At 47.4% G+C, this 12,492-nt stretch overlaps 1 long non-coding RNA gene across 1 annotated transcript in view; it reads right to left on the bottom strand.

The window, feature by feature from the left end:
* Positions 1–8,381: 8,381 nt before the first annotated feature.
* Positions 8,382–12,492, bottom strand: part of LOC140906662 (uncharacterized) — a 50,857-nt gene continuing 46,746 nt past the window's right edge. The window contains exon 5 of the long non-coding RNA XR_012157194.1: positions 8,382–10,559. This is a non-coding gene — a long non-coding RNA (uncharacterized lncRNA). The remainder of the gene's footprint in view (positions 10,560–12,492) is intronic.

The following is a 12,492-nucleotide window of genomic DNA, read 5'->3' as shown; positions in this document are numbered from 1 at the left end:
TTGGAAGTCCTGGCACAGTCAAGGAACTATGATGTGACTGGAATAACAGAGACTTGGTGGGGTAACTCACATGATTGGAGCACTGTCATGGATGGGTATAAACTGTTCAGGAAGGGCAGGTATGGGAGAAAAGGTGGAGGAGTTGCCCTGTATGTAAGGCAGCAGTATGATTGCTCAGAGCTCCAGTATGAAACTGGAGAAAAGCCTGTTGAGAATCTCTGGGTTAAGTTTAGAGGTGAGAGCAACAAGTGTGATGTCGTGGTAGGCATTGGCTATAGACCACCAGACCAGGAGGATGAGGTAGACAAGGCTTTCTTCAGACAACTAACAGAAGTTTCCAGATCACAGGCACCGGTTCTCATGGGGGATTTCAATCACCCTGACATGGGCTAGGAGAGCAATACAATAGTGCACAGACAATCCAGGAAGTTTTTGGAGAGTCTTGGGGACAACTTCCTGGTGCAAGTGCTGGAGGAACCAACTAGGGGCCATGCTCCTCTTGACCTGCTGCTCACAAACAGAGAAAAATTGGTAGGGGAAGTAGAAGTGGGTGGCAACCTGGGCAGCAGCGACCATGAGGTGGTCGAGTTCAGGATCCTGACAAAAGGAAGAAAGGAGAGCAGCAGAATATGGACCCTGGACTTCAGAAAAGAAGACTTTGACTTCCTCAGGGAACTGATGGGCAGGATCCCCTGGGAGGCTAATATGAGAGGGAAAGGAGTCCAGGAGAGCTGGCTGTGTTTTAAAGAAGCCTTATTGAGGGCACAGGAACAAACCCTTCCAATATGCAGGGAGTATAACAAATATGGCAGGAGACCAGCTTGGCTTAACAGAGAAATTTTCGGTGAGCTTAAACACAAAAAGGAAGCTTACAAGAAGTGGAAACTTGGACAGATTACTAGGGAGGAGTATAAAAATATTGCTCGAACATGCAGTGGTGTAATCAGGAAGGCCAAAGCACACCTGGAGTTGCAGCTAGCAAGGGATGTGAAGGGTAACAAGAAGGGTTTCTACAGGTTTGTTAGCAACAAGAAGAAGGTCAGGGAAAGTGTGGGGCCCTTAGTGAATGGAGGAGGCAACCTAGTGACAGATGGTGTGGAAAAAGCTGAATGCTTATTTTTACTCAATGGTATTTTTGCCTTGATCTTCACAGACAAGGTCAGCTCCCAGACTGCTGCACTGGGCAGCACAGTAAGGGGAGGAGGTGAGCACCCCTCAATGGTGAAAGAACAGGTTAAGGACTACTTAGAAAAGCTGGACATGCACAAGTCCATGGGGCCAGATCTAATGCATCCGAGGATGCTGAAGGAGTTGGCTAATGTGATTGCAGAGCCATTGGCCATTATCTTTGAAAACTCGTGGTGATCAGGGGAGGTCCTGGATGATTGGAGAAAGGCAAATATAATGCTCATCTTTAATAAAGGGAAGAAGGAGAATCTGGGGAACTACAGACCGGTCAGCCTCACCTCAGTCCCTGGCAAAATCATGGAGCAGGTTCTGGAGGAATCCATTTCGAAGCACTTGGAGGAAAGGAAGGTGATCAGGAACAGTCACCATGGATTCACCAAGGGCAAGTCATGCCTGACCAACCTGATAGCCTTCTATGATGAGATAACTGGCTCTGTGGATATGGGGAAAGCAGTGGACGCGATATATCTTGACTTTAGCAAAGCTTTTGATACAGTCTCCCATCGTATGAATGGACTATAAGGTGGATAGAAAGCTGGCTAGATCGTCGGGCTCAAAGGGTAATGATCAATGGCTCAATGTGTAGTTGGCAGCCAGTATCGAGCAGAGTGCCCCAGGAGTTTGCCCTGGGGCCAGTTTTGTTCAACATCTTAATTAATGATCTGGATGATGGGATGGACTGCACCCTCAGCAAGTTTGTGGATGACACTAAGCTGGGGGGAGAGGTAGATACACTGGAGGGTAGGGATAGGGTCCATAGTGACCTAGAAAAATTGGAGGATTTCTGATGAGAAATCTGATGAGGTTCAAGAAGAACAAGTGCAGAGGACGGAAGAATCCCATGCACCGCTACAGGCTGGGGACTGACTAGATAAGTGGCAGTTCTGCAGAAAAGGACCTGGGGATTACAGTGGACGAGAAGCTGGATATGAATGTGCCCTTGTTGCCAAGAAGGCTAAAGGCATATTGGGTGGCATTAGTAGGAGCACTGCCAGCAAATCAAGGGAAGTGATTATTCTCCTCTGTTTGGCATTGAGGAGGCCATACCTGGAGTACTGCATCCAGTTTTGGGGCCCCCACTACAGAAGGATTGTGGACAAATTGAAGAGAGTCCAGAGGAGGGCTACGAAAATGATTAGGGGGCTGGGGCACATGATTTATGAGGGGCGGCTGAGGGAACTGGGCTTATTTAGTCTGCAAAAGAGAAGACTGCAGAAGACATTATATACACAGAGACCATATATAATGTCTTCTGCAGTTTCCACAGTATGCAGCCGATGAAGTGAGCTGTAGCTCACGAAAGCGTATGCTCAAATAAATTGGTTAGTCTCTAAGGTGCCACAAGTACTCCTTTTCTTTTTGCGAATACAGACTAACACGGCTGTTACTCTGAAACCTGACATAAAATTGTGGTTTTTCCAAGAGTTCACTTGAAAGAAAAATCATGATGGTATGACTGAGGCAACATGTAACTCTTTCATCTCAAGTTTTTTCTTCTTGTTACAAGCCAATGACTGGGTCACTTTTAGTTCTGTGAGTAACATGAGAAGGCGTTTATACCTGTATAGACTCTGAGTCATTCCACCATTCAGAAATGAAAAAACAAACAAACCCAGAACGTTCCATGTGCTCCCAGAGTTTTATTTCAATGAAAACAACTCAACCTTTTCTCCAGTTTTCTGCAATGACAAAAGGGAAAGGAAGGGCCTGGTGCTCTAAACTCAGTGCTGGGAGCCAGGAACTCCTGAGGTCTGACGCTGTCTCTAAAGAATTCCCTTTAAAATAAAATATCCATAGAGGTGGAGCTTCCCCAGAGCTCTCCTTGGTGAGAAACCTGGGAGATTTCTGCCAGCATTAATTTTAAAAACCAACAATAAGTATCAGCCAGAAGATTGAACCCTGAACCTACCATCATCCCAACGAAGATCATGCAGAGAAGTTACTGAAGATTAAGAGTACCACAGGCTGACTGAAAGGTTTGAGAACACGCTGTTGTAAAGCATGTATGGCAGACAGCTTATTTGCTCTTTTATGTTTGTAGGGATGTGCAACAGCCAGGCCTTTTCCTGAAGAGGTCAGCCTAATATGGAGTCATGATAGGCATCCCTACAGGACTTATCCAGTTCACATGGCTGCTGGTAGCTTGTGTTGGAGCAGGCCCCAAATGGGACAAACTTTCTTTAAAAATGTATATAATTTAAAATTGGCTAACTTGGTTTCTCTGAAGACTGATTAAATCCTGCTTAAAGGGGGCTTTTTAAAAAAATATGCAAGAACTACTGGCCCTCAGAAAATAGTGACTACAATGGCAGTAGTAACTCCAGGAAATAGTGTTTCTAATGGTCCACATGCACTTTAATACAGCAGGCCTATTAGTGACACTGTGATATGCAAAAGATAATGCAAAAGATAAAGGTTTTGTGCAAAACCTTATCTACCAACTGAGAAAAGTGCAGTCCTGAAGTCAATGCAATCCCAGAAGGGCAATGGAGTGGATCAAAAAAAGACAAGAGGCCTTGAAAGGCCAGGGTAGCCTTTTGTTGACCTCATATATGTATTGGAATAAAGGAATAAAAACTAAAATTAAAGGCAGAGAAACTGCTGAGTCTGCTCACTGAGCCTTTTAACTGGCCTAAGCATGTCTCACTTTAGGTTGGGAACTTGGGAAACATGCACATACTAGTTTGGGAATTTCCCAACTGAAAAAAAAAAAAAAAAAGAAGTTTTAGCTTAATGATTGTGGTATTTTATTTACCCAAACACAGCACGCTCCCACTTGTCAGGAGAGGTTTTGACCGAGTCCTTCTTTACTTTAGCAGGGAAAGAAGATACGCACAGACACCATTCTAGATTAGCCCTCTCTCCACCCCAGGAGAAGAGAGAGCTACTGTTTTTTCCAAGCTTTTATGCCCAAGACTTCATTGGGGCTCTGCATGGACGCAGGAATGCGTCTTTGCAGATCCAGCTGAGGCTTAGAGGTAGTTCAGAAGAAGTGTTCTTGGTCCCCAGCTCCCCTTCTTTGCCTCCTGTCCCCTGCCAGCTCAATCCGCAGTCCCTGAATTGCTGCACATTAGAGGAGCAATGGTAGTTACTGTGAACATCCAACATCGCTAAAATAGAAAGTAAATAAAACGCAGAGGCCAGGGAGCAGAAAAGGGCACAAGGAAAACTTGGAAACAGTATCAGATCAAAAGGGAAAAGAAAAGAATTGGGTCACTGACTCTGAGCCAGGAAAAGTATACACGTGGAAATTAGAGCAGGAAAAGCATTTCATATGAGATCATCCCAAGGATGTTCTGTCTCCTGGAAAACTACTCCAGGCAGGGAAGATTGTGGAGATGATGTCGAAATTCTTAACAGTCTAACCGGTGCTACCTAACAAATTAGGCTTGTAGCTGTACATATGTGACATGAGACATCCTCAGAGCCTGACGTCTGAGTGCTGTAGTCAGTCTCATAGCAAACAGCAGACAGCTTGTTAACCTTTTATATGTATTATATTCCTACAAAAATGTTATTAAAAGAACATTATTAAGGTTGCAAAGTCTAGCACTGAAAAGTTAGGAAATGCCAGGAAAGGTTCCCTATGCAACCTTAATTCGTAACCTTTATGTACATGTATTGTGATACAGTTTTTAATTGCATGATCATATACTCTTTTTTTTCCACAGGACCCCTGCCACTTTCAGCACACAGGTCTCAGTTCCATTCTGGTCACCTAGTCAGGCCCCGTCTCCACTCCTTACGCTTCTCATCCCAGTCTCCTTTCCCAGCCATTCTCAATTCCCCCGAGACTGGCTCCTTGTCATGGTCTCCCTCCACACTTTAGCTCTTCATCATCTGTCTCCCCTCCCCTCCACTCCCCTCCCATCTCCTCTCCCTTGCAACACTGGTTCCCAGTCTCCTTGCCCACCCAGCCCCAGTCGTCCTGGGTTCTTCCTCTGATCTCAGTTTCCCCCCATATATTAGCTCCTAGTCCCTCTTGTTTTCCCTCCCTATCCCCCTGCCCAATCTCCTTGCCCATCCAGGTCAAGTTCCAGTCCCCACTGTCCCCTTTCTCTCTCAGCTCCCAGTCCCCAGTTCCCACTCCCAGTTTCCCTCTCCCCCCACTCTCTGACTGCCTCCAATCTGAGTCTCCCACCAAGGCTCCTTGCCCTAATCTGCTCCCCCGCCCCAAAGCTGGCACCAGGTCTTGCCTTCTCCCCTCTAAATTCCAGTCAAGCGGCTTCTTCCTCTGCATTGGCTGGGCACCGGCAGAGGAGCACAGGCTCCCTGTTCTCAGGTCTGGTGCCCAGGCATGGCCCACAGTAACAATTGCAGGGAAAGGCCTGCTCACCTCCCTGCAGCCCTGCTCAGGGTAGATGGAATCTCCAGAAATTTTAGATATTAAACTCTAGCAAGTCTCTGCTGAGCATGTGTGAACTGTGATTTTTCAAAGTCTTGGCCAAATTTAGGCAGATTTTCATATGGGTGGCAACAAACACATCCCTGACATAAAGACCACCCCCCAAAAGAAATAATAATGATTTCTGACTGTAGATTTTTTTGCAAATGCATTTCCATTTTTTAAAAACTATTTAGTTCCAATGTTTAAACCTGAGTTTGGTCTGTAAATTAAGGGAATCTGTCTTAAAGATACACAATGACAGATTCACAGGACTGGAGGGGTAGCAGCTTGCACCTTCCCCATTCAGGACTCCCAGGGCTGGTTTGAACCTAGGTGCTGAAAGCTGCCTTAACTTGCACTACTATTGTAATGAATCACATGGGCCACTGCAGAGGTGCATATGTAAGTGGGGGAATAGTCCCACTCTTGTGGGGAACTTTCCTGGCTTCTGCACTACCCCGGTGAAGTGGGCTAGCGAAAGGATCTGAGTCCTCGCTCCCACTTCCTTTACCCAGTGGCCTCCCTGCCCTTGAGGACTCCCCTTCCACTCTCCTGTCTGGCAGAGTCCTCGTAACCCCAACAAGGCTGGGCCCAGGATTCCTGGGGGGTTCAACTGCCAACCCTGCTGTGGTCACCTAGGACAGGGGCTGGGTATCCCCACTCCGGGGTACTCTCTCTGCACTGGGCACTTCTCTGACCCATTGATCACTACATACAAGTTAAAGCAAATGCAAGTTATTTAATCAACAATTAATTTAAAAAAGAATAAGGAAAAATGGGAAAGGTTAAAGGAAACACATCACCCCGCTCTGTGGCAGGGAACATCACAAACAGTGTGTCTGGAATGTCAGGGCAGTTCACAGTCTGTCCTTGTAAGTCCCAGGCCTCCTTCTCAGGCCCTGGCTGTGCTGCAGGGATGCTGTGGGTTGGACACTTGCTCTGGTGGTGGCCACACGCTCTCAGGCTCTAAGTGGTAGGACCCTTCTTCCTAGTGTGGTCCCCGCCCTGTCGAGGTTACGATCCAAGCCTGGCCTGCAGAGCCCCTTGACTGAGGCGTCTCCTTGTGCTGGGCCCGCTGCCCAGGGTCCCCCTCGGTCTCCCCAGCTGCTCACCGCACCCAGCTCCGGACTGCTCCAGCCCCAACTCCACCACTCTGTCTCAGCACTGCTGCTGATCTGCCTCCAGCTCCCTGGGCTGCTTCTCTGGCCCCTCTGGCTCCGGTTGCTGCAGCTCTGCTCCCAGGACAGGTCTGCTCTGCAGGCTGCTTGTGTGACTCTGCTCCCAGCACTGACCTGCTTCCTGGGCTGTTTTTCTGGCCCCTCTGGCTCTGGTTGCTGCAGCTCTGCTTCCAGGGCAAGTCTGCTCTCTCTGGGCTGTGCCTCTGGCTTTGGAGCTGTAGCTCTGCTCCCAGGACAGGGTCTGCTCTCTCTGGGCTGCTGTTCTGGTCCCTCTGGATCTGGCCCAGCTCAGCTCAGGCCCCTGCTTTCTCCTTAGCTCAGCCCCACTCTGTCTGACCCAGGCAATTCCCGCTCACACGGAGGACGGGACCTCCCTGGCCTCCTGATTAGCCTGCCCACCCTGTCATTCAGGCTGACCTGGAGCATTGGCCTCTCCCCATTCTTCCTGGGGGCTGTCAGTCTCAGGGTCCTGATTCCCCATCCACCCTTCCCCCTTTTTAGTACTGGGAGCTAGCCAACCAAAACACCCCCACTGAACAGTCCCCTTACACATAGAACATGAAAATATCAAGCCATGCTCCTGCTCCAGATCTGTCCCTTCCTTCCTCTTCCTTTACTTTGTCTCCAGCCTGCCCCAGAACACCCCCTTCTTGGAGCTGCTACAAAGCCAGTTCTGCTGCTGGTACAGACCAAGGCCCCTGTTACAGTGGGAGTATTTTAGATGGGATTTATGAGTGTACTACCAGGGGCGGCAAGTTGTATGGGCCTGTGGTGCCCATGCTCCACCAATATGAGAGCATGGGTGCCCGGCTCCACCACTGTGCTGTGGAAGAAGGGTAGTATTCTGTTGATTCTTTACTTTTAGGCCAAAAATTAAGTCGACCCAGCTACATCACTCAGAGGTGTGCAAAATCCACACAGCTGACTGACATAGTTAAGCTGACCTAACCCGCACTGCATGGGTGGCGGGTGAATGCACCACTGGGGGAGGCCAGCTCCTGTCCCCTCTGCCCAACGCCCTATCCCCTCCCTTCCTCTCCCCTTTCATCCCCCCTTCCCCCGCTGGAGCATGCAGCACACTCCCCCTGCAGTCGCCGGCCCCCCTGTGCACCCCTAGCCCCAGCACTCCGGACAGGTGGCGCAACCGGAGCACCCCCAGCCCCCGAACATCCCCAGCCCCAGTGCTGGGTAGACGGACGGGCGGTGTAGCACGGCCGTAGCCCCAGGGCCCCCAGCCTTGTGTGCACCTGCCTGCCCCAGCCTCTCAGCTACAGAAGCGTGGGAAGCAGACAGGAGGAGGCCTGCAGGCAGAGCATGGGCATGTTTGAGGAGGCACAAGCCTTCCCCTGCCTCTGCTTCCCACTGCGCATGCCCCACTGTCAACAGTGCTAGGTCAATAGAAGAATTCTGCCACTGAGTTAGCTACCACCTCTTGGGGAGGTGGATTAACTATGCTGATGGGAGAACCCCTCCCATCACTGCAGTGAGTGACTTCATTAAAGTGCTAGAGTGGCAGAGCTGCAGCTGTGTCAAGCGTAGACAAACCCTGAGAAAGCATTCAGATGGCATATGCCATTAAGCCCGGTTTGCAAGAACTGCTGGACATTTTCCAAAATAGTATCCCTATTTATATGCACCACCAGAGACAAAGGGATTGAATTAGCAGTTCTGTGGGAAAATCTGATCAGAGCTGGTTTTAGGATTTGGAGGAGCTCGAGTGAAGTTAGTTTGAGAGGTCCTGTAAGGTCATGTACTCGCCACCCCTTTGTGGCAGACTACAATGCTGCAAGGGGTCCTCATCCGAAATTTCTTTTTGTGAAAACTGAAATGTAATGTAAAAAAGGAATTTGCAAAAAATTCTAGGCCACTCAGGAGCCAGCTAGTCTGGGAACCAGCAAAGCCTGGGAACCAGGGATCTCAGGAGTTGGGCATTCCAGGCTAGTCTAGTGAGCCAGGCAATCTGGCAGCCAACCCAGCAGCCAGCCTGCCTGGTTTCCAATGAAAGTTTCAATGGAATCAACACATCCCACAGAATGTTTTGATTCCATCCAATCAGTATTTTTCAACCGAACATTGCTCTGTCTGAAAATTTTCGACCAGTTCTAATACTCACACTTCCACCAGCTACCTGTGGAGACCACCCGAACTGCACCAGCCTTCTACGTTGGCAGAGAGGTGAAGTTTGAACTCAGAGAGGAAGCGGGACAGGGCTATCTCCTTGTGGTGAGGCACCTATGTCCAAGTGGTAAGGTTTCCACCCCAGAATCTTGGCTTCCCCTGCTGAGGATCCTGCAGTGCAGAGAGGATGCCTCACAGAGATGGCACAGAGGAGTTTTCAGCAGAGACCAGTGAGGAGGTGGTAGAACTGAGGCAACCTCAGCTCCCTCTTTGTGATTGCACTGAATCACAAAGCTGGGTCAGGTGATGGCACCTCAAGATGGGACTTGGTGAGCTGCTTCAATAGGACCAAAGACAGATCTTCAGAGAGCACCTGGACCACTGCCACTGACCCGAACTGTGAGCGGGGCTTGTGGTGGGTGGAGTAAGATGGCCAGGGAACTCTTGTGTGTTGGGCATTCACAGAGACTGTCTGGGGAGGGAGTTGAGTGGACTACTGGAGAATGACTGATTGCTTCAATCTTTATTTGAATGTTAGATTATTGCTGAATTTTCACAGATTCTATGTCCCTGTTTTCCCTAATAAAGATTCCCTTGTCTTGCGTATAGCTTTAGAGTGCTTGCGGAGGGCGGCGGGGGGTTGAGGGGGAAGGGGGAGGATTTCTGCATGCTAGGGCAACCAAAGGAGGATTTATTTATTTTTCCCAGAATTCTGGGTCAGTTTTATTCTTCAAGAGGGACCCTATATCTATTGAACTTGGCTCTACACATGACATTGCTTCAATGTACCAGCACACAGACTCACCACATATGGACACAACTTAACCCGCAAGTTCCTCCATGACTTTTTCTCTCTTTCCCTCCTTCCTGGGTGCCCCTGAGTTTTTCCAACCCACCTCAACCATGTTTTCCTTTTTGCCTGGGTCCCTGATTCTCCTCACATCTCTCATTCACTTTCTCTCCTGAATACCCCATCCATCCTATTATTCGGTCTCATTCCCCCAGATTTTGTGACTCTCCCTCTGTTCCTATTATCTGTTTGCCACCCTTCACCCACCTGCATCCCTCTCTGTTGCCTTCCTCATTACCCACACACCACTGGTGAAGGGAAAAGGGGTCTTCATCTTCCCAGATTTCTCTGTCTTCTAACTGTGCTACATTTCTTAGGAGATCTCAGTGGGGGGCTGGACTCTCTTATTCTCTGTTGCTCCTGCACCAAAGATGAGCTCCTGAAACTCAGTGCTGAGATAACATTCAGGGCCCCTTATTTCCACCTCACCATGGAACTCAACTATCTGAGCTGGGCCTGCTGTACTGGCTGTGATGCACACCATTCCCCGGCTGTGTTAGCTCTGTTGGCTTGAGGCTGCAATGGCAGCTCAGCACGGGAGACTGCAGATGCAGCCAGCTTGCTGAGAGCCAGAAGGAACTGCCAGATGGCCTAAGCCCTAGTAATGGTGACCACAACAGACCTCTTGCAGATAAAGTTGTCAGGACCTTCCAAAAACTTGGAGGTTCCTGGTCATGGACTTCACAAACCCCCAAAGTTAGCTTTGTGTGTGAACCAATTTCAATCTTTTTCCAGCACTGCAGTTTCATCCAGGTAGATGCTGGAGTCCATGCAAGTTCTGATGAATTCCAGTATGTTGATTTAGATTCTGGCTGGGCTATTTTCTGTACAGCAACCTCTGTGAAAGATAAGGAAACTGATGTGTCATTCAGCAGTCTTACAGTAACTCCAACAATACCCTATTCAACAAAACTCATATAGATTAAGAGCTTTCTTTTCCAAGAAACTATGTCTGCTCACTTGGTTCTGTCTTGTGATTTTCAGGAGAAGACTTTAAGATCAAGAATCAATAGTGAAGTGCAAGAAGAGTAGCACTCTCCCGACCTAGCCACAGGTAGCTCCTCTTATCTTCATGAGATGAAATCATTTTCATTTCTGTAGCTAGTGCCTCTTCTCTCAGAATAAATTTTTCCAGTGATGAAATATTATTGTTGAAAGCACTCCACCAGAGAGGATCGTACTTCTATAACAAATAACAGCATATGCTCTCAACAGGTATTTATTAGAGTAGGAAGCACAATACCTATTCAACCTTTGAGTTGGCAGGAAACTTTGAACTAGGAGAAAGCCATAATCTCCAGTACCCATGACATCTCTAAAGGGGACACCCAACTGTCTGAATAAAAAGGCCTTCTTTCTAAAAATCAGGGATTCCACACAGCTGTGGAGACTCTTGCTCCAAGAAGAGGGATCCTGGATAAAAAGCACTAGAAGCACTAAGTATTATTGCAATGATAATTATCATTACCTCCATCACTGTCATTAGTGTCCTATCTCCAAATCCCATGCAAAATTGACCTCCTGGTTTTCAGACTTTTTTCATTCAATTGCTCTACCCTACATTAACGTCTCCCAGTCTTGGCCTTTTCCCAGCCCAGAAGGTTCCATGCTGGCTGCAAAGCCTTCCCAAGTCCTTCAGCTGAAGTGGAATTGCCCAGTAGAACCTGGATCAAACAATCTCATGACTGGGGGTAAGGTGATAAATTGCAATAGTGGCTTACAGAGAAGAAAACCAACATTCAGATTTTTTTTTCTTATTTAATTGAGTAGGAGGAGTATAATGAGTGAAAAGAATAGAAAAATTCAACTGTAATGAATAAGCCTGGACTAAGTATGCTGGTATTTCATCAAGGATTCTATCTTGTTATTGCCAAAATCATGTACCATGCCAGGATGACTTTTGTTTCCTTTTAGTTTGTGCAATTCCTGGAAAAGAAAATGCTTCATTATGTTTTGCAGTAACTGTAGCATATTTGGATTGTGCCCCACAATGTCTAATGATCACAGCAATTTCATTTTATTTCACTCAAAATGAACAGACGGGCACTAGGAATATTTAATGTCTGCTTGTTAAAGGACTGCTTGGTATTCACAATTTAAAGCATTTTTATTATTTCAGCTGAGATGATTAATCAAAAACACCTGTTATTTGTCAGATTTCTAGTAGAGGAAGCGCATTTAAGAATGTCCTACTGAACATATTCCAATGTACTATGGAATGTGCATTGATGAATGTATCTCTACACATATTCCAAGCAGGGGAAACATCCCAAAAGTGTTCTGACATGTACTTGTGTAGAGTTTGTGTAAGACTAACAAAAAACTCCACCCATTTTGCTCAGCCCCTCAGTCTGAAAATTCAAGATAGAGGAAGTCACTTCTCTCACAACAGGTTTCAGAGTAGCAGCCGTGTTAGTCTGCATCCGCAAAAAGAAAAGGAGGACTTGTGGCACCTTAGAGACTAATATTAGAGCATAAGCTTTCGTGAGGTACAGCTCACTTCATCGGATGCATAAAGTGGAAAATATAGTGGGGAGATTTTATATACACAGAGAACATGAAACAATGGGTGTTACCATACACACTGTAACGAGAGTGATCACTTAAGGTGAGCTATTACCAGCAGGAGAGCGGGGGAAGTGGGGGGGGGGGAGGAAACCTTTTGTAGTGATAATCAAGGTGGGCCATTTCCAGCACTTTACAAGAACAGTATGAGAGGAAATAAACAAGAAGAAATAGTTTTACTTTGTGTAATGATACATCCACTCCCA

The sequence above is a fragment of the Lepidochelys kempii genome, chromosome 1, assembly GCF_965140265.1.
Source record: "Lepidochelys kempii isolate rLepKem1 chromosome 1, rLepKem1.hap2, whole genome shotgun sequence".
In the NCBI taxonomy this organism is placed as follows: Eukaryota; Metazoa; Chordata; order Testudines; family Cheloniidae; genus Lepidochelys; species Lepidochelys kempii.
The sequence above is the reverse complement of the archived record's forward strand: the minus strand, read 5'-3'. Positions and strand labels throughout refer to the sequence as shown.